The 22,491-nt window shown below is 39.4% G+C and overlaps 1 pseudogene; it reads left to right on the top strand.

Annotated features, from left to right (window-relative positions):
- The first annotated feature begins 1,412 nt into the window (after positions 1-1,412).
- LOC128621756 (uncharacterized) lies at positions 1,413-22,152 on the top strand (annotated as a pseudogene).
- Positions 22,153-22,491: the final 339 nt, after the last annotated feature.

Consider the following 22,491-nt stretch of genomic DNA (forward strand, 5'->3'; position numbering starts at 1 on the left):
ATTAAAACCACTGACAGGTGACGTGAATAACATTGATTATGTCATTCGTAAGGAACATGACATAATGGACTCTATCAAATATCAACAGGTATTAAATGAACACCTGACTGCCTCTGCCAGAAATCTTAAAATGGGCCGTGGTTGGATCTTCCAGCAGGACAATGATCCAAAACATACATCAAAATCAACACAAAAATGGTTTACTGACCACGAAATCAAGGTCCTGCCATGGCCATCCCAGTCCCCTGACCTGAAACCCATAAAAAACCTGTGGGGTGAACTGAATAGGAGAGTCCACCAGCATGGACCTCAAAACGTGAAGGATCTGGAGAGATTCTGCATGGAGGAATGGTCCTAGATCCCTTACCATGTATTCTCCAACCTCATCAGGCATTATAGGAGAAGACTCAGAGCTATTTTTTACGTAATATTGTCTTCTTGAGCACCTTACATGTCTCCCTGTAGGTGACAAACTGAAGTCTCCTGCATCCACGCGCACTATAAAGCCAGCAGAGATTGTGCACATGCATCATCCTCTCACTGCGTTCTCATTTTGCAGATTCTAGAATTTTTTTTTTCTTCTAGAAAACAGTGGGAAAATAAAATAGCTAGCAAAAATAAAGTGCATTTTATACACTTTCTGGTCAGGTAAATGAACATTTTGACAAGTTTGTTACATCAATCAAAGGTCCAGACCATGGCTGTGAAAACCACTTTAGTTTCTCTCTATTGTGAATAAAAACTGAGAGGTTCTACATGATCAAGTGTAACCAGGCTGTTTTCATCACAATGTGGAACGTTTCTGTATTCTCAAAACCAGATTACTTGCTAACACACACACAACCAGCACAATGTCTGTAAAAGGTCTGTAAATCCGTCTCTTTTTGATGATGCGTGTTTTATTTCTGAGTGATAAATGCTTCCTGAGTTATAAAACAGAGAATAATGAGCGCACAAATGCCTGCAAATTGTGCTTCCCAGGTTCATCAGGGTCTAACAGACAACAGCGAGAGACTCTAATGATGACGCCTTGCACCAAGGGTGGTTTAGTGCGTTCAGAGTCAAGCCTCAAGTCAAATCATTGTGCAAAATCAAGACACAAGACTTAATCCCAGCTTATTCTAACCTGACCTGACTTTGTGAGGAAATCAGCTGCTTTAAATGATATACACACACTCACACATTACCCGACACACACACACACTCTGTTGAATAAATACGGTGCGCTCGCTAACTCAGCGATTAAGCTAGAAATGGAATAAAGGTCATGAGTAAAGGTCGAAGAGAGACGTGAATAAAAATGACTCACAGCTAATAACAGCGAGTTTGTTTGGTTATCCGACAGGGCAGAGAAAACTCTTTATAACAATGCTATCAGAAGTCACCACCATGTGTGTGCCACATCACTGCCGATGAGTGAGAACGGAGGAGAGTGTGAGGAGCATCACAGCATGAGTGTGAGAGACAGACTGACGTTCTGTAATATATGTGGCAGATAGCAGCAACGCATCACATCCAGCAATCCTGAGATTTTTTCCAAAATAATCAATAATACATTTTTTTTAATTATAATGAATTTAAATAATCATTTTAAAAGATATCCTGTAATAACCTTTTTTATTTTTTTTTATTTTTTATTTTTTTTAAACCGCAACCCAGCAACAGGATCAAAATAAAATCATTTACCAATTATGATTCAAATGAATTATTATTTCGATATTTTATTTACTAATCATTGAAAAACATATATTGGATTTTGTATACTGTATTATTTGTTTTTAAGCTCTTGTCCTTAAAGGAACGCTAGTTATCTTTTTAGTCAGAGTTGCTCCAGCTGAAATTAGGTCTGATTGCATTCTGTTGATCTTTAACCAGACTTTGAGAATAAGTGATAATTTGCAGGTTGGAATGACATCATTTTCCACCGTGTCACATTCGACTTGCGAAGTGGAAATAAACATGGACACCTCCTTGTTCGTCTTTTGTTAACAGCAAGCTACAGTATGTAGTCAGTGTTAATGATTTAACAGGTGGACATGTCTTTATGTAGGTTGATTGAAAGCAAATACTTAGTCCTAAGCAAGGTCTTAATGGTTAGTGGTTTGCCTCGAACCTCCAGGGTTGTGGGTTCAAATCCTACCTCCGCCCTGTGTGTGTGTGCGCGGAGCTTGCATATGCTCCGGGTACTCCGGATTCCTCCCACAGTCCAAAGACATATGTTGTAGCATGATTGGCATTTCCAACTTGTCCATAGTATGTGAATGTGATTGTGTCCTATGATGGGTTGGCACCTTCATCTTCAGCCTTGTGCCCCAAGTCCCCTGGGATAGGCTCCAGGCTCCCCCATGACCCTGTATATGATAAGCAGTATGGAAAATGGATGGATGTATGATGGTTTGTGCAGCCATGCTGATTTAACATCACTCCATAAACTGGGGAGGAACCTGTTGAGAAGTTGAGAAGACAGCCTCAAGTTCACGAGTTGAAATTTCAAGTTGAGGGGCGTTTTCTTTGCGTTGTATTTATACTGGTTGAAGGTAGGGAATTCCAATTTGCAACCTTGAGTTGATGTTAGCATTAAAAGCACAGACACTTGTGCACCGTAACAGCATGAAGTGATCACAGATCAAAAGCTTCACGTTTCACAAGTGATGATCGGTAACATGACCTGACATCGACATGAAACGCAACATAATCTCAGTTCGGAGCTCTGTGATCTGTATTTCCACTGGAGGAACCTGAAGGGTGAGTATAAGTGTAGAAATCTTCCTGATAAAAAGTGTGCACAAGTACATAAGCTCAGGTTCACCTGGATGTACTGGATGTACAGTAGGTCTAACCTATATACAGTCGTTATTTATCTACAAAACAGAATTGAATGTATGTTTCTTGAAAACCCATTACAATATAACCTACATATTATGGCAGTTCACTATTACTGTTCTTAAAAGTTTGCGTCCCCATCCCCCCCCAACATGCTCTACTAAATTTATTAGAATGTGCTGCATTAGAGTGTCTAACAACCTAAAACACACAACATTTTTACTTTGTTAAGTCATATTTTTATAGATAATGAGCCCTAAACAGTCGAACAGTTGAGAAAAGCATCTATCATAAGACTTTACACAGTGATGGAGAAAAGTATCAAATGATATCAGATTGCTTAGGATTACTATTAACGATCTCAAAGCATTCTGTAAAACCATTACCAACCAAGAAAAGAGGAAAACAGAACCAAAGACACTGACAAAGAGCGGAATAAATGTAGGGAGGAAGAAGAAATGCATTAAAACAGAATATATAATGTGCTTAAACAGCTAAGTGACATCAAAATGTCCTACTGATATTTGGGTTATTAATATTATTATGATATTATCACATCCGGAAAACCTGGGATTAAATATACACACACACACACACACACACACACACACACACACACATATATATATATATATATATATATATATATATATATATATATATATATATTTAATACCAGGTTTTCCGGATGTAATGCAGTGCTATCTGCCATGTTTTTGAACATTAATTAAAAAAAAAAAAAGAATTTAAGTTTAAAAAAATTGAACAAAAATAAGAATTGAAGTTACAATGTCACAATATCACATCTACACAATAAATAGATGAATAAGAATATATTCATATTTATCTATTTATTGTGTAGATGTGATATTGTGACATTGTAACTTCAATTCTTTTTTTTTTTTTTTTTTCAAGACTCAAGAAGTGCAATAAGTAACTGCGTGAAGAAAAGAAAAACTGCCAGAGAGACCATGTTTACTTTTGATTATGAAAGACGGTCTTTAAAACATTTTGAGTTTCATCATCCTGTGAAGTAAGACTGTGCAAACCTTTGCACTTTATTGAAGTGGCACATACATGTCTTCTATCGTAGTATTTCAGTCACTTGATTTCAGGCAGAATTTGTGGCTTTGCTGCACAAATGCAGACATAACTAGAGGTGAAGGATGGTGAGAATTACTCCCTGTGCTTCAGAAGAGAATAACTGCTACTGTACTTCGACAAAACAGTTTAAATGGACTGTGATCATTATCGAATTCCCTCTGAACTGGTGATGCTGCTTAAACTTTTAGAGCATTTATCAAATGCATGTTTTTTTTGGTAAATATGGGTAAAAGATTGTACAGTATTTCATCCGGAGGAAAAAAAAAAAAAACCTTTCCTAACCTAACCTATAAAGAAAAAATCTTTCTTTATAAGGAGGATACAGGAATATCAGCTAACTGACTTTTGCTAATGTTAGCAATACATGCTGCTAAGATAAACTTCCCAGTTGTCCCATAATGTAGCTAGCTAGCTAATGAAGCAGCATGACAATGAGGATCCACTACTCTGCCGTTTGTGGATGTATTGTATCACGTGAACTATATTAGCGAGATCAATTATCAATATGAATGAAAAAGAATCTTCATAGGCTGTTTGTTCAGGCCCCCTAGTGGTGCAGACGCCAATGTCTACGGTCAGACTGCTGCGCAAAAATAGCTTTTGTATAGCTAAATAACCACGATATTAACTAAAGCTGCATGTCAACATTCAAAGCAATAAGCTATATACTGTATTCACATATCAAATTTGAGCTTTTTCTGTTTCATTGTTATGGAGCATTATAATAGCTGAACCGATGTGTTGCGTTGCGACTTGTTTACAGCCGCCCGAAGTAACATGGCTAAGTATTAGCTAGATCACAATTCAAGTACTTTTAACATAAATGTTTTAACAAGCCAACAATAAAATACATCAGACGGGTAAAAACAGCAGTTATTATATATCCTAGTTTATTTCGTTTAAACATGATCTATTTTGTCGGTCGGACTTAGGGGGGTTTTAACACCGGCAGTCGAGTCTGAAACAAAGCACGGTTTGCATGAAAACTTGCTGAAAGCTGTGAGTGAATGATGCGAATGAATGAATGAATAATGTGAAAGCTTCCCTGAGGTACCGAACCCGAGACCGTGCTGCGATTCCTGCGAATGTGAACGCAACTCGTACTTGGGTCTGCACTCGTTCAGGACATAAAGTAACCTGCGCATGTGTTCTAGGTGTTGACGATCATTCGTTTCCACAACACATGTGTCCCATGAGTAGCAGGGGAACGTTGTTGGACACAGAAGTCGTCCACTGCTGTGCAGAATAGCATCAAAATAATAATAATAATAATAATAATAATAATAATAAAACTAAATGTCCCGAGTCGCGTTGTGTTTTCCACACGCGCTTGTGATGATGTAAGACGAACACAAACGCACAGGGGTTCAAGTGAATCAAGTGAGTTCGAAACCAGACCAACACTGCGGGGCACGGGGAATAATCGCGCTCGGATTCGGACAGCAGAAAACATGCCCAGTGTGAAAAGCCGCCGAAATTTCAGTTAGTAATAAATAAATAAATAAACAAACAAACAAACAAACAAACAGGAAATCACCATCAATGTTTATCACGCACAAACATAGCACAGTAATATCGATGCAGTTCGGTCCTCAAAATGTCAGCGATTATACAATCCCACACAGCATGACGTCACCTGACATCACAAGGATAGTGTTTCTGTAGTTCTTACAAAAGGTACAGTCATCTTAAAGCTTCAACTCTGCCGTTAAACTGATCGTCTAATCTGAGATTGAATGAAAGCAGATGATTGATGTATTAAGAGAGTTCTATTAATCGGCTTAACTAAAACCCTTTTTTTTGTCAGAACAATCTGACCATTTTAGCTAATGAGTAACACTCAGGGTGGTAATGAACTAAAGCAGTGTTCACCTAAAAGCACAATCAGTCAATATGTAACATTCAGTGTGCCATTATAGAAGGTCACCCTATTGTTCATTATAGCGCATGAGGCAGAGGAAAGAAAAAAAAAACGGATAGGAAAGCAACATATTTCACACAGAATAAGCCCTCATGATTGATGATATAATCCAGCATCGAACGTGTATGAGGGAAGCTGGATAGAGAGAGGAGCACACCCAGAGCTACGGCACAAACCACAACTGCACACAACGGTGTGTCTGATCTCAACACATCAAGCACTACTCCAAACCATTCATCACATTCTGCCAATCTGCATGTACGGCAAGCAAAAATGAAACGTTGCCTCCAATACAAAGAACAGCATGAAAATACCGCGCACATTTATCACAGCAACAAAGCACAACAATAAGAGAGTGGTCCGTAGATCATATCTGTGTGGTGTAAAAGCATTTAAACGTGAAAGGACATTTTATTAGGGTGGGAAAAAAAAAAAACACTGACGCAAGCATAAGTGATAGCAGGTCAGTTTTTACTGTTCGCTCCTAAAAACAAAACAGCAAGAGCTTTCCAGCAATGTTCAAACTCACATTAATGAGAAATCCAGTGTAGGCATAGTGGAAAGAGTCCAAGAATGCAAAACAATACAGTCGGGCAGAGTTACGGATAGCTAGCAATCTACAAGGTGACAAGTACGATAGTATTAATGGCGCTATTAGCATGAAAGTTGAAGCTGTAGAAGCTGATCTGTTTGAGCAGAGTGTACAGATGAGGAGGTAAGAGACATCACTCTCTTTAGGTAGATATGAACCAAGGACTAATTGCACTGCAGCAATATTAGCAGGTAGTTGAATGGCATTGTGGTATTGTAGGAAATTGTTTAGCAAAGTGAAAATGGACCAAAAATACGTCCATTCAAAATAAATCTTGGATGCCATTGAAGATGGGATGTTCATTCTAAAGATTCAGGGTGGATTTTGCCTTTAAGCAGGGATATGGATAATCCATCCATCAATCTGGTCATTTTCCATACCGCCTGGAGCCTATCCCGGGGGATACCCTGGACGGGATGCCAACCCATCACAGGGCACAATGGCACACACATTCACACACTACTACTACAATTTGGGTAGGGCCAGTCGGCCTAAAGCGCATGTCTTTGGACTGGTGGAGGAAACCGGAGTACCCAGAGGAAACCCGTGAAGCACGGGGAGAACATGAAAACTCCGCGTACACAGGGCGGAGACAGGATTCGAACCCCTAACCCCGGAGGTGCGAGACAAATGAGACAAACATCCAAAACGACAATAATATCATAATCCACATCCCGAATCACATCACGCCAGAAGTGGCCACAATGCTCTGTTTTTGTTGTGGATTTTTTGTTTTTTTGTTTGTTTTTTTGCTCTGTCTTGGCAAAGTAACTAGCACAGCAGAGCTCTGGTGTACCTGCTGCTTAATAAATGATTTATCTCTACTTTTCTGGTCTAAAACTGGGGGAAACAAACAATCTGTAAGTGGCCATACATTTTTGACCACACTTTCATCGGAAAGACGAAACGAAATATTAACGTAAATAAACAGATGAAGCAGTGGACAACAATGTATAATTAACACAAAGGTACCTAAAGGCACCAATATATAACCGCATGCCAATATCAATTTCTCAACAATGTGAAAGACGTATCATTCAAATCAACAAGACTTAATTGCAGTTTAGTTGAAGATGAACTGCCCTTATGAGTGAGATTAGCTGCTCAAAATGGCATACACACACTCACACATCCCACACACACACACACACATTCTGTTGAATAAATACGGTGCGCTCGCTAACTCAGAGATTAGGCTAGAAATGGAATAAAGGTCATCAGTAAAGGTCGAAGAGAGACGTGAATAAAAATGACTCACAGCTAATAACAGTGAGTTTGTTTGGTTATCCGACACCTGCCTTCCGGCGGGGCAGAGAAAACGCTTTATAACAATGCTATCAGAAATCACCACCATGCGCATGTCACATCACTGCTGATAAGTGAGAAGGGAGCAGTCAGAGGAGGAGAGCGTGTGAGGAACAGCACGGCATCTGGAATAAACTGAAAAATAAATTTGGCAGATAGCAGCAATGCATCATGTCCAAATCCTGGGATTTGTGTCGATATATATATATATATATATATATATATATATATATATATATATATATATATATACAGTGCCCTCCACTAATATTGGCACCCTTGGTAAATATGAGTAAAGAAGGCTATGAAAAATTGTCCTTATTGGTTAACCTTTTGATCTTTTGTTTAAAAAAAAGATTTATATGCATAAATACATGGATAAATAATACATATATGGACAAATATATTTATTTAATTATTTATTTATTTTTCTCATGGGCATGGGTGGATATTTAGTGGTGGCTCTGTGCTCTCCATGCTTGGGTGATTTTTTTAACTGATTTTTTCTTTTAATTTAATCGATTGAGTGTAAAAGCATACGAAGTCAAATAGCAAGCAAACCAAAAGTATACATTTCACTCGAATTCAGACTCAGAAAACAGGCTAAAGCGCCCTAAGGAAGTTTACTTCTCAAAAGTGTGGCGCATACTCAGCTCGCTGCAGGTCAGCCCAACCTGGCCACACTATAATAAGGGGGCAATCAGGGCTCTGTAAAGAAGGAGGAATTTCAGAGATTACTGGACTGAGATGGGGTGGGATACAGTGTCCAGTGCAAGCTTTTCTCATGAAGCACAACACTTCCACTCATAACAGTCTTCTTCTAACACACTGATTGTGTTCTATACTTTTAAACCAGTTTTTATCATCTCCAGCCACTCTTAGAACAAGCGTATGCTCTATTCATTTGAACGTATTCTCCAAAACAAAAAGAAACGTGAAACAAAGAGGCAGGAAGAAGAGAGAGAGGCAGAAATTGAAACAGAATGACAGATAGAGAGAGAGAAGCTGGGTAATCCATTATAATGCATCCCTGATAATGAAACACAGTGATGCATGTTATGAAGGACGAACGTGCGCTGATGTAACGCCACCTCCTTATTATCGCAACTCCTACAACACACTCAATAATAATAACTTATAAAAGGCTTTGGATGGGCTTATGAGCTTCTGCATTCAGCCGTTCAATCATGAACAGCCATTACGCCTCCTGAATTGTTCATTACTACACTGGCAGGCGGGCGGAGAATACCAACATAGGAGGAAGCACAGGAGGCTGGAGGTTTGTGATAACTTTGTTATCACCGGCTAAAATGATGAACATAATGGCGAGTGGTAATTAAGAGCTCAAGTACATGCATGTATTTTCGTTGTTGTTGTTGTGGTGGTTTTGTAATAAGGTAATTAAGAAGAAAACATTTTTAAAAAATTATGGACAAAAAAAAATTCCTTATATTGAAATAGTTTTTCTGTTTTTTCTCGTGCTTAACTACATATACATACTCAGTAGAGTAGAGTATTCACTAGCCTGCTCTGTTTATTTAGCCTTTCTAAAAGAAGTGCCCAGAGTAAATGCTCTGTAACAGTCAGAGCTAAAACTGTAACTTTAAGTTTTTCAACATGGAAACAAAAATGGCTTTAATTCCTATACGTTTTTTTTTTTTTTTCTTAAACCCCTCGAATTAAAGTAGAAAGTCTACACTTTATTTCAAATCCACTGTGGTGGTGTACAGATGCAAAATAACAAAAACTGTTTCCCACACACTGTATATGTTTACTGTATACATTGCTGTGTTATAGGAGGAATAAAACATGCCAGGACGTGCCGTTATTGGAAAATAATCAATTGCATCACTTTCGGCTCCATCACCAGACCCCCTCGCTGATATAACAGCACTCCAAGTAGTTTGATCCCTTACTAGTGTAAGCTTGAATCACAAATGGCTTCCTATTTACTAAATATTCATCACATAGTATCACTGTACACCCTATATAGCGCACTATCCACCCAGAAGAACACCATTTGGAACTGAGCCAAAGAAAACAGGTGAGAAGCGAAGCCCTAATGCAGTACAAGTTCATGTTCGTCTTTAGGCAGCTGTTAACCAAGTGAGCCAGGTAAATCAGAGAGTTTGTAGAAGAACTACATTTACATATATGGTAATCATACATATGGTGCAGATGCAGTGGATTGAGATTAGATTTTTAAAAATGCTGGCGTAATCCTTTAAAGCATATATATATATATATATATATATATATATATATATATATATATATATATATATATATATATATATATATATATATATCTTTGTATAGTTTGTCTACTTCTTTAAAACAAATATACAGCTCAACCGGATAAGGAATTGCTCAGGCTGCATGTCCAGATGTGACACTGTGACAAACTTATAAAGCAGAAATTCTCCCTCTCTGTGTGAAAGCTGTTTGCTTTTATTCTTGTTTATGTTTTTGACAATTGCTTTTGTTTCCGTCCTGTCACCCACCCCTGTCCTGTCATTGGTTTACTATCTCATTGTGTTCACCTGTTCTGTGTTCAGCCCGTAATTCCTAGTTTGCCTATTTATTTATTCTCTGTTGTTTCTACGTCTTGTTGCGAAGTCTTGCCCATTGTATTGTTCATTTATGAGCACTGTCTCTTGTATTGTTTTCCAGTCCTCCGTCTATCGCCTGTGTTACAGTTTTTCGAGTACAGATTATCCACCCACGATATCGTCCGCAACGTGTATTGATGCTGCATTAAACTATGACTACAATTCTTGCACTGAACAGATGTTCTCGAAAACCTAATTTAGCTGTACATCCCACCTGTAGTGTTTAGTTCTAAATTAGCCAATTCCCGCTTTTGCACAACACATATCGTACCAACCTGTAAGCAGAGTACGTACTAACGCCCCAAGACATGCAGAGAATCACTGCATATTTTAAAGACCCCTCCCCCCACACTGCATCAACAGTAAGACATGAACAAAGCCATATACCTACAGTAGAGAAGTGAACTAACTGTATGTTTTATCTTCATGCTTTGTACCAAGGTCCCAGCTGTCCTCCTGATCTATAAACCAATCCTCTCCCTTATCCCACTTAAAAGCTTTCAGAGATAAGTGATGTCCATTGACATACCAATGTACAGAATCACATATTTCCTACAGCTGTAGTCCTAGTTTAGTCAGGGCCAAGAAGAGACGTATTGCTTGACTAGATTTCTCACCGTGTGTTGCGTTTGCATTCCTTTACACGTTTGTGCAATTTATATGGGTTTTGTTCAGAGATGAGTTTATGGTGAGGAGTTAATACAGACATTTTCTTTTCATTTTTTCCCAGTACGACTGTAGGTGACTTGATAAAAGTTACATTTCACAGTCCATAATTAGTAAGCTCCTCGTGTTATAACGTTACAGTGTTTCCGATACTGCGTTACAACGTTGTCATAAGTCTTAAGATTTTTTTTTACTCACCCTTCATTACAATTTCATGACCTCGATTTCGTATCTCAACGATCACATTAACTCGTGTGCACAGTTTACTAGCTGTGTGATATATGAAATCGAATCATTTTTTCATGGCCTCTCCAGTGACAGCTGCGACTCCGGTCCGGCGGTGTTTTTGTACAACAGTTTTACACTTCTGCCATTGTTGTTGCAAATTAATCGACCACAAAAAGATATTGCTACTTAATTAATAGGCTGTCAGCCCGTTAATGTGTGTGAAAATCATATTATGAAATGAACATAAATGTGCAATGGTTGCAAATTAGCACGATGATCTTAGCTATGTCGATTCACGCAGCCTGATCATATTGGTGATTTAGTACATGAGTATTTTGAAATGTACTTCATGCAACATAATTTTGACAGCAAAGGAACATAGCTGAGTCTGAATACAGAGAATGTGAATTCCCCTGCATATTGCTGTATCTTGTGAACTAAATTAGCTGCCATGCTGTAAGTCACCAACAGCTCATTGTGAAATCGTAATAGTAAGGGTGTAACACAACGATCCCATCCATATCTGTGTCTGTTCAATGCTCCAAATATCCGTATCTGCATCAGTGTCCGAATTTAAACCCAACGTGTGTGTGAGCTAAAGCAGAATGTTGAACTGCTGTTCATCCCAGGTGTTTCTTCCCCACGTCACGATCTCGTGATCTTCCGGGAAAACTCTCAGATCTCACCTACAGCCACTTCATATAACTTTGCTGTAACCTTGGGCAATCAACTCTCCTTTTCCTCTGACATTGCTAATATGACACGCTCGTGCCGATTTCCTATTCACAACATCAAAAGGATTCGTCCGTGTCTATACACGCAGTCCACTCAGGCGCTTGTTCAGTCCCTTGTCATTTTGAGACTGGACTACAGCAACTCGCCCCTCTCAGGTCTCCCTCTGCGCACCATTCGACCTCTGCAACTTGTTTTCAACCTCCTCAAGTTCTCTCACGCCACCCCATTGCTACGCTCCCTCCACTGGAGTCCTGTAGCTGCACACATCAGATTTAAAACACTGATGCTCGCTTACAAAGCCTACAAAATGGACCAGCACCCACTTACCTCTAAGCACTTATCACACTGTGCACTGCAGCACACTCCCTCTGATCCTCTAGCACTGCTTGACTGGTGCCATCATCTCTCAGGGTACAAGGAAGGCATGCATCAAGAGTCTTCTCTGTTCTAGCACGTAGGCAGTGGAATGAACTTCCTCTAGCCTAAATATCCGATCAGCTGAGTCACTAGCGGTCTTCAAACAACGACTAAAGACCAAACTCTTCCTGAAGTGCTTAATTAAGTACTTTAATTTAATTAAAAAATAAATAAATAAAAAAAAAAACTGTATTGTCTGTGTGCTTTTCTTACTACACCTCCTAACAGAGTTTTTTAGACTGATCGTATTCTTAATCTGTGACCTAGTGAACCATGATGCATTTTTTGATAGAGACTTCAAAGCACTTCTGTAAGTCGCTCTGGATAAGGCTGTCTGCCAAATGTCATCAATGTAAATGTAAATGGAAGGAACCGCATCCTAGCTCACAAGTTCACATCCTATCTTCATATGTGACTGCTCACCCACGCAACAGTAAGAACTTACATGCTGCAGGAATCTAGACCCAATGCACACCTCTAGTCTGAACTCTGAACCTGTGATCCTATCTGGCAAGCTTTATTTAAAAAAATAATAATAAAAAAGAATTGAAAAATTTGTATTAGTTTTTTTTTGTTTACAGCACATTATCTGTTCATTCAAGTAAAGTATTTGCATTTGGTTACTATATATCCCTACCCAGTAATAGTCTGTATACTTTCTGTCACGTACCAGAACTTAAGGGAGTTGAGGACGGATGCAAGTGCAGTAAAAGACTATATTAGAGAGATAGGCAGACAAATCCAAAACAGTAATCCAAAGCGTGGTCTAATAACATGCGAAAGGTCAGGCGATCAGCAAACAGGCATAAACAGGACTAGGCTGGAATCAAAACGAGAAGCAAGGTCAATAACATGAAGCAAGAAACCAGTAACAAGGTCAATAGCATGAAATGAGAAACAACCGCTTAGTAAAGAGGTAAACTCAATACTGCACAAAGTGCACAGAGACACGAGGGGTTTAAATGACAAATGTAATCATGGGTAAATACGGACAGCTGAAAACAATATTGACACACCTTCGGAAAACAACCAATGACTAAATCTGGGCGGAGACAGAACATAATCATAACAAAAGCATGTGTCCAAAGTAAACACAGTCACTGTCATTGAAAACCGAAAACCTGGCTCGTGCACACGCATGCACCTCGGTTTTCCGAGCTCACTGCAATACTGCAGCGCCGTCCCAAGGGGAAACCGTGACACTTTCTTTCAAGTCTGTACACTGTATACTTCATCCATCTGCTCTTATGTGAATGTTGAATTTATACACCAGGTTCCTCAGTGGACTAATGGCTAGCATGCAGTGCTCTCATCGCCATGGTCTGGGTTTGATTCCCGGTCAGGGACTCGACGCCAGCCGCTGGAGCGTTGCACAAACAAGTGCACTCTCAGTGCTGAAACTAAGCCTGGAAAATGGGGAGGGTTGAGTCAGGAAGGGAATGAAACTTGTGTCAGAATCAAAATATGTGGAGCCGCTGTGGCGATCCTTAACGGGAGCAGCCAAATTAAGAAAATAAAAAAGTTGGATTTGTACACCAGAGTTAAAACCTGAATGGCAAAAAAATCACTACATATCTCCAAAATGGGTCAATGACAAAAACAGCTTTCTTTTGTTATGTCATATAAACATTACGCACAAGAAAAAAAAAAAACATTGGGATTCTGATGAAACGAAGTTTAAAAATGGCTGTCGTTTTAGAAAAGGCACAACAACTGTTCTTCAAGATTTGAGAGAACAGATCTACTTGAAATGGAAAAGAATTTCCCAACAGGGACATGCTGAGGAAAAAAAAAATCCCTAGAGCATTTTCTTTGAAGAGTGAACTCTGCCTCTGAGCTAAACTCAGTGGCTAGAGAGGTGAAACTCATCAAAACTACAAATGAAGGGCCCATTCCAGCTCTGAACACGGTTACTGATGGACTGGGTGACTTTAATCTGAGCCCAGGTCTTTCTGGCACTGTCTAATCTTTATTTTAGCCTCAGCTTAAAGGCCAGGCTGCACAGTCACTGCCACCGACTGATGGATATAAGAGATGAAAGTCTTCAGCTAAGAGTTTGGTGGGCTTCCTGACTGAATGGGGCCAACACACACACACACACACACACACACACAAAAGTACACAAGCACACACTGAGATGGATTAGATGAGCAGCAACAGAGAATTGAATAAATTCAATGAAAGCATGTGAGGAAAGCTTAGTGCTTTTTCAGGACTGAAAATATGAGAAAGCGATAGAGAGCGAGGAAGAGGGAGAAAGACAGCATCTGCAAGAATAATCGAGAGGAAAAGATGAAAAGAGCAAGCATGTGAGAGCATGTTTTGTGCGAGATGCGTGTTGTGCTTGTGTGTGCACGTGTGCCCAGCTGTGATCAGTATTCAAGGTGAGCGTGTGCGAGTCCATAAATATTTCAGCATACTGGAACCTTCACCCACAGAGGGGGAGGGAAGATAGCAACATTCATTCCAACACTGCATCGCATCAGAGAGAGAGAGAGCGAGAGAGAGAGAGAGAGAGAGAGAGAGAGATGAGTAATGTCTCAGACAAAACACTGCCTCCAGAAACATACAACGTAGGAAGCCTTGAATCTGCAGAGACACACATAGACACAAGGGTGAAAAGAACAAATGCGAGAGGAGACAGACGAACAAGATCCATGACATCTGCCGAGCCTGGAACAGGAGTTGTAATTCAGCAACACGGGCAGAGAGAGAAGAAGTCAAGGGGAGAGAAGCATGAGAAAGATGCATGGAAGTGCAGTAGGACACAAATACAGCTCACTGCACACAACTGTGTTCCATGAAAATGATGAAGCTATAAATACACAACAGGAAAATAGAAACAAGCTGCATTTGTATCACTTAAACCATGCATCCCTTGAATCATTTAAGGCATATATGTGAGGGCCTGGGTAAACCCTTCATATGGTCACATTTGGACATCTACTAATTCTGAAAACTGCAGGCTTTTATGAACTGAAATATGTTTCTCTTTTGCACACACAGTATCTCAGCCACAAGTAAAGTTCCAGTATTTTAATATCTGATTACTCCCAAAAGTGAAAACGGAGAAAACTCAATCGCTCCATCCATCCCTACATCCATTTCTCCATCCATCCCTCCATTCCTCCATCCATCCCTTCATCCATCCCTCCCTCCCTCCATCCATCCATCCCTCCACCCATTCCTCCATCCCTCCATCCATCCCTCCATTCCTCCATCCATCCCTCAATCCCTCCATCCATCCATCCATCCCTCCATTCATCCATCCATCCCTCCATCCATCGATTCCTCCATCCATCCATCCATTCCTCCATCCATCCCTCCATCCATCCATCCCTCCATCCATCCATTTCTCCATCCATCCCTCCATCCATCCATTTCTCCATCCATCCCTCCATCCATCCATTCCTCCATCCAACCCTCCATCCATCCATACTGCTTATCCTACACAGGGTCCCGGGGAGCCATCTTGGATGGGGTGCTAACCCATCGCAGGGCACAATCGTACACACACTCACTCACTACAGACAATTTGGAAATGCCAATCAGCCTACAGCGCATGTCTTTGGCCTAGGGAAAGAAACCGGAGTACTGGAGGAAACCCCTAAAGCACAGGGAGAACATGCAAACGCCACACAAACAGGGTGGAGGTGGGACTCTATACCCCAACTCTAGAGGTGAGAGGCAAACCTGCTAACAACTAAGCCACCATTCTACCTCCATTCCCTGCCACATTTTCTCTAAATATCTCCATGGGTTGCTTCTGGGTTCTCTGGTTTTCTCCTATATTTTTTATGTATTGATGACTCCAAATTGTCCCAAGGTGTGACGGTGAATGTATGTGCGCATGTGTGTGTGTGTCTTTGTGGTGTCCTCAATGGACCAGTGCCCAGAGTGTATTTCTTTCCTGATTGTATTCCTAGCTTGTGCCCAGTAGTCCCTGAATAGCTCAGTAGTTTGCTCTCTAAATAAACAACAATTTTCTCCCTGAAAAATCTTGTCACTTCGTAGTGTCACTTTTTTTAAATATAGCTTGTGTTTTGTGGTTTGGGCTCTTTCTATGTTTCTCTTTGCAGATTGCCCATTGCTCATTGTTTGCTTGTGATATCTGCTACCAACCACAGAACATATCTTAGACAATACTCCAGAATTGCTTTGGACCCCAATGCTTCTATCACATTACAGAAGACTTCACCACATATTGTGGATCCAGAAGAACTGCAAGGTAAAACTCTTCACACATAACAATTAAGTTACTTTCAAAATCAGTCAAATGAGGCTCATTTGTGACATGTATTTGAAATCATAATTGAAATATTGGCACCTGGATTACTAAAGAAAAAGAAAAAAAATAGGTGACCTCCAGATTCATCCTAGTATACTTTATTAAGAATGATATCAAACCAAACAGAAAGACAGATAGACTAAGTGATCATTTTATTAATTTATAAGATTCTATAAGAAATGTGCATAAATCTGTCCCTCTTTGCAATCAAATAATCCATAAATAACTTGATGTCACCATGGCAACTATATCATTTTCCAACAGCACGGAAAAAGACAGAGAAGCACAACTGAAAATAGTAAAGAGCGATACAGTACTAACAGTAATAATAAATGTGTGGTAGATAGAAGATGGTGTAAAGTTCAAGAAAATAAATACAGTCAGGAAGTATTTTTGGAAAAGAGACAGCTGTGTTATCTCTGGACAACATCTGGAGATGGAAAACAGGCCTGTCTTACTAACACTGATGGAAAAAGTATACACATTTATATAAAGGAGAAATGACCCTCAGCTTATGTTTTCAATATGCCACAATATAGATAACACTTCAATCTATAAAAGTGCTTCAGCAGGCCTAGCTGGCAACTGAAAGTCTCTAGTTTTGACTAACACACAGAAGAAGGGTGAAATGTAGACGAGGGAAAATGCAAAATTTGCGAGCTACTATGAAATATAATATCTTGCCAAATTCACAAAGAGATCTAGTGAAGATACAAATATTGAAGTGAGAGGTAAAAACAAAGATAACTGGGATGGTTCTGCAGACGAATCCAAAAATGAGTCAATCATCAATTCTATTCCCATCAGTGCTGATCAGCCATCCATATCAAGTGCTTCACTATTAAGACAGAGACAGCTAGCTGGTAAAGCCTGAAGCCTGAGTGAATCACAATAATGGAAGTTTGATGAACGGTGCATAAATATGGTTACACATCAGGATGTTTTCCCCTCTCTTTCAAGGGAAAAAAATATATAAAAATAAGGCTCAATGTTTGCCATCCACACTGTCTTATTTGCTGTTAGCAAATGCTTGAAGTGATTTATATATATATATAATATATATATATATATATATATATATATATATATATATATATATTGTGGAGCCAAGGAGTATAACAATGTGTACTGTTCAATATGATCAGGCAAAAACAGAACATGCATTTTATTTGGGTGAATCCAAGAATTATAGCCCATGGCATGGGTCCAAAACTAGAATGACCCACAATCATAAGTTGGGGAAAACGAGCGAGAATCAAAACCAGGAGCTTATACACATAGATTTAGAAGGCAAGGCTAGAAATTAATGCTAGAAAAGCATGATAATACTCACGATAGGATTTAAATAGACAAACTAATCAGTGCCAAGACATAGAACAGGTGAACACAATCAGGTAACATGCGAGTGATAAGGATGGAGACAAGAAGACAGCATAAACAAAAGCTCGTGGCAATGTAAACAAAAGCAAATGATGTGAACCCAAAATGAAATGACATAAAAGCAGCACTCCATGTGCATGGAGAGGGGATGGGGGTGGGGGGTGGGGGGCTGACACTGTAGAACAATAAAACTATAATGGATGAAACTAATAACTAATTTTAATTAGTACAATAGATTTCATGTCCCATTGGGGCTATCTGATTTAAGTCCACATCACTGACACATCCTTAACACCTCATCGGCAGTGACCGAAAAGGCGCATGTGAAACACAATAGTGAATGAATAAACATGAAAGAGATGGATTACTTTTTCAAATCATTGATTGTTTTTCTAAATGCATTTAGAGGAGAAATTAGAAGTAAATAGACTGCGCACACATCATCCTATCAAAGTACAAATTACCCAAAGGGACAAATGGCAGAACCATTTGAGAGAACCAATTTTTTGTGTGGTTTGAATAAAAGAACTGGATAACGGCAAGCGCGTGGCATGATTACAGACCTGAAATACTTGCCTGATTGAAAAATTAGGACACATGAATGGTGTTGCTTGTCTTTCTGCGAATGGAATGTGTCCATGTGTGTAAGTGAACCAGTTGTATGCCTATGATGAGTCCCTGTGCTATAAAGCACAACCTTGATGCTTTCCTACTGTAACAGTAATAGGAAAATACTGGCAGATATATCATTTAATATGTCTCTGTTCATCATAAATGACAAATTATGTTCATAGTGTTACTTGTTCCTAGGCAATTGCAGATGACAATTTGAAATTGAATCTGAGATTAATACGAATTTTACATATACTGTGACCAACACTGAAAATAATCCAAAGTTCCCTTCGTGATGAGTCTGTATAACCAAAAACGTATCATAACCCAGGGGTTTCCAAACTTTCCAAACTTTTCCAGGGCAAGGCCCCCCAAATGGCATTAAAATTTGACCGAGGCCCCCCTTTTGCAAGATGTCTTTAAAACACGTTAAAAATACAGACTTCTGAATATATCCGCCTTTTTTTTTAATTAATAATTACCTCTTTCATCTTTACATTAAATTACATTAGGAATTGATTGTGTGTGTGGTTGTCTGAGAGTGAGAATCATGTATTTATTTATTTTTCACACCAAATTGTTGAGACCCCCTGGGCGCCCCCCGGCGGCCACCAAGGGGGCCGCGGCCCCCACTTTGAAAACCACTGTCATAACCAATTGTCAAATCTTGACTGCTTTATTTGAGGTGGCATATTTGATTACAAAAGGCTCATAGGATTTCTGAGACTCTCGTTCCTGCAACACTGGCTATTAGTTGAACTATGCCTTAAGATCTATGCACAGTTTGCCAGCGATACTGTGTAAATTCCACAGTACAGTATAACAACACTATCAGCTATCGTATTGCTGAAAAGGCAAACAATGTTAAATGTCAACTAATAGCGAGAATTAGGGGTGCGAAAACATTTTCATTCTCAAATGCCTCCCGACTATTTGCATTTACTCACAACTGCCACGATGAAAAATTGCTTGAGGGTTTGTTGTTTTGCTGTGGAAAGTGCACAGGGCGAGATATTTTTCATAAACTTCAAAGCAAACTGGGTTAAAGCGGTCCATGGGACAGTTGGGTTTATGTTAGTAGTTTGCAATGTAGTTTTATATGTTCACTTTACCCATTATAAACACGTACATGTTTAAGAAGACGCATAATCTAAAGATCTATCGATGATCTGAGGCAAACCTCTCCCAACAGAGATGAGCAGTGCACTACAGACAGCAACAACTCCAGTTAATCTCATAAGGACTCATCCAGTAAAATCATGACTGCCTGCTCTGTTGTGCAATAAATAGGCTCAGAATATTAACTATTAATCATGCACACAGATGTGAGATGTTTTTACAGATGAAATAGTTCATTGATTGATGGATTACAGATTTTTGTCTTTGATTATACAGCTTCCTGTTTGGAACACGTCGCACATAGTTCAAAGTGACGCACATATCTTGTATACCCATCTGACAGACGTAATGACCTTACTTTATCATGTCCGTGATGAAATTCAATTATGCTCACGGCGCGCCTCGTTTATGAGTGGATTTATAAGTAGATTGTTCTATGAGCGTTTGGTATTCATGAAAATCCTGTAAATTTGGAAAATTGTTCATATCCTACTCAGGAGTGAGTTGTATTTTGTATGAATTTGTATATATATATATATATATATATATATATATATATATATACACAGTAGATTATACACTGACATCACGCCTCACACCTCCAGGGTTGGGGGTTCGATTCGCACCGTAAAAGTAAGTCTTGTGTATTATGCAAATTAGCTGAAAAGTGGGTGGGGCTAAATTGTTATTGAGGCTGATTTGTATGAGAGAACCTAAGGAATCAGTGGAAAATTTATTTTGTTTACAGGACTGTTTGTAGGGGTTCGCCTCACACCTCCAGGGTCGGGGGTTGGATTCCCGCCACGGCCCTGTGTGTGCGGAGTTTGCATGTTCTCCCCATGCTGCGGGGGGTTTCCTCCGGGTACTCTGGTTTCCTCCCCCAGTCCAAAAACATACATGGTAAGCTGACTGGCATGTCTAAAGTGTCTGTAGTGTACGAATGGGTGTGTGGACGTGAATGTGTATGTGATTGTGCTCTGCGATGGATTAGCACCCTGTCCAGGGTGTACCCTGCCCTGTGCCTCATGCTCCCTGTGCCTCATGCTCCCTGGGATAGGCTCCAGGGACCCTGTAGGATAAGCGGTATAGAAAATGGATGGATGGATGGATGGATGATGTGGATATACAGTATATACCGTCTGTGCAAAAGTTTGAGCCACCCTATTTTTTTTTAGTACAAACTTTGTTACAGATTTTTCTTTTATGACTTCTACATTATCAAGCCAGTACAAAAACATTTTAGATTCCCAAACATTAGTTTTCCAGCACAAAATCAAATGTTACCCAAAAATGTTTATGTCAGTAAAGAAAGCAGCATATTACACAAGAGACCACTTTTCAGACAAAAAACACAATGAAGTCTGCTGGGTTTTGCTGCAAAAATAAGACGCAAGTGCGACAGTCAAAGTCTCCAGAAGAACCGTGTCTGGTTCTGCAAGATGCTCAATAAAACTTACAGCTCACTTCCTTATAAAACTGCACTAACTCTACCTGAGACTACTGTTTATTTTTTTGTCACACCAAATACTGACTTTGTTTCATTTAGTACTATTTACTGCTCTTTAAGGTATTTTTTTAATGTTAAAGTCATCTTTGCTTTACAGCATTTCTTTGCATATGCCTAAAGCTTTTGCACAGTACTGTATGTCAAGTTCAAATTGCTTAATTATTTCAAATACACACACACGCAAATAATAATAAAAAAAAATTGACCCATCGTTTCATACTGTATATGCCTAAATGGCATTGATGAAATATTACATATACTGTACATAACTCAACCCAGCAAGTTGTTCAATTCAGATGAAATGCCTCCATATAAAAGGAGGATGGGCTGTTCTGTGGACATGGTAAGCTGTAAGCCGAGGCAGAATTTATATTACTGAAAGAGTTAGCACACCATTCCCTTAGGAAGAAACAGATAGGAGGATGAAAGCTTGCTTATAAGTTGGTTCTATTTGCCACAGCATCTGGTCAATTTAAAAAAGCTTTGTCATGGTTTGGCCTCCCTGGTAGCAGAGAAATTCTGGCAATTAGCAGTGGGGTTTTTTTTTCACTCAGTTTTTGTGTCGATATAATTTTCTTTTTTCATAATTCACCTACGTAATTTCTCTCAATACCTTGGTCTTTTCAGGGGCTGTGACTCTGCTGGAAATGCTGCCAAATAATATTTTTTTATTCTCATAGACACGAGTCAAAAGTACTTCAGCGTCAACTACCACAGAGAAATTCTTTTTAGTAGCCATTCTGTGCTTTCTGCTCTGTGAACTTGGCCTTTTTATGCAGTTTTGTGAGCATCACCAAACGCAAATCAGTTGTGCTGGGCACATGGCTGGAGATTCACGGATGATTGCTATTAATCAACATACACACAGAAATATGAAGAAGAACAGTGTTTCTGAAACTTGTGAAAATTACACATACATTTACACACAACTTTACTCGAAGACTGATGAATGAGGCCCACTGTCTGACAAATTCAAGGAGTACGTGAGAAAATTGGGAAAAGAGCAGCGAGCAGGTTGGGAAAACTGGACATGGGGGAATGTGCACATGTTCCTGAGGAATGTCTAACTGAAAATGATGTTTCTGCTCCATCTCCAAGCCTTTTCTGAATTCCGAATCTCTTTCCCTGAGCAGCAGATTTGGGACTAGCATGACTTTGATAATCATTTGTAGTCAGACCAAC

Source organism: Ictalurus furcatus, chromosome 17, assembly GCF_023375685.1.
Source record: "Ictalurus furcatus strain D&B chromosome 17, Billie_1.0, whole genome shotgun sequence".
In the NCBI taxonomy this organism is placed as follows: domain Eukaryota; kingdom Metazoa; phylum Chordata; class Actinopteri; order Siluriformes; family Ictaluridae; genus Ictalurus; species Ictalurus furcatus.